The sequence below is a fragment of the Sinocyclocheilus grahami genome, unplaced genomic scaffold (assembly GCF_001515645.1).
Source record: "Sinocyclocheilus grahami isolate Dianchi unplaced genomic scaffold, SAMN03320097.WGS_v1.1 scaffold5168.1, whole genome shotgun sequence".
Taxonomy (NCBI): Eukaryota; Metazoa; Chordata; class Actinopteri; order Cypriniformes; family Cyprinidae; genus Sinocyclocheilus; species Sinocyclocheilus grahami.
In genome coordinates, this window is record NW_015509930.1 from 9,346 (window position 1) to 10,192 (window position 847).

The following is an 847-nucleotide window of genomic DNA, read 5'->3' on the forward strand; positions in this document are numbered from 1 at the left end:
AAATAATGATCTTTAAAAAAGCATCATATGACCCCTTTAAACTCGGTGTTTTTTTGACAGAATCGGTTCAATGAATGATTCAATGATTCGCTCATTGTCGCCACCTACTGGCGAACGATGTAAGCTGAAGAAAGTGAATGGATCTTTTTAGTGAACGGGGTACGGGGATTCAAAGGTTCAGTTTATTGAAAAGAATACAAATCCCCCCACGAAAGAGTGGGTTCAAGAATACAAACGTTAAGGAACAGACTGTTCCTGACATCCCTCAACACAGCTTAGCGTCGCGCCAAACTTGAACCTTATTACGATAACAGTATACACTGCAAGCACGCGACACAATGTTGTAGTAAAGATCTCACGTCAGCAGCTCTGTCACTGTCCCCGTTCTGTGGTCACGCGAAAGCTCCTATTATAACTAACGAAGCGCTTCCGTCGCGTCGCGCCGCTCGCTCGCTCGCTCGCAGCGTAGAAGGTGAAAGAGGAGAGGCGGAGTCCGTCTGAATAGCAACCGCAGCTCCAGTGACGAGGATAAACGCGTACTGTGGATTCCCGCCACTCCGGCGGCTGCGCGTGGGCATCAGTGCGAGAGTTCCATATAAAAGCTCCCGCATCCTCCTCTGTCTCTGACACTCTCTGTTTGAATGATACAGTGTCTCCTCCTCCTCTCCTCCTCCTGAGTTTTCTCGGAAACATTTTCCAGCAATATAAATTCAAATAGTCGTTTATGGTTCTGATTCAAGCTTCCAAAATGTCCCGGACCGATGAGGTGCACCGCATAACGGAGAATGTCTATAAGGTGAGTTTCATTATTATTGCTTTATAGGTTTATATTAATATTTTTCTGCAT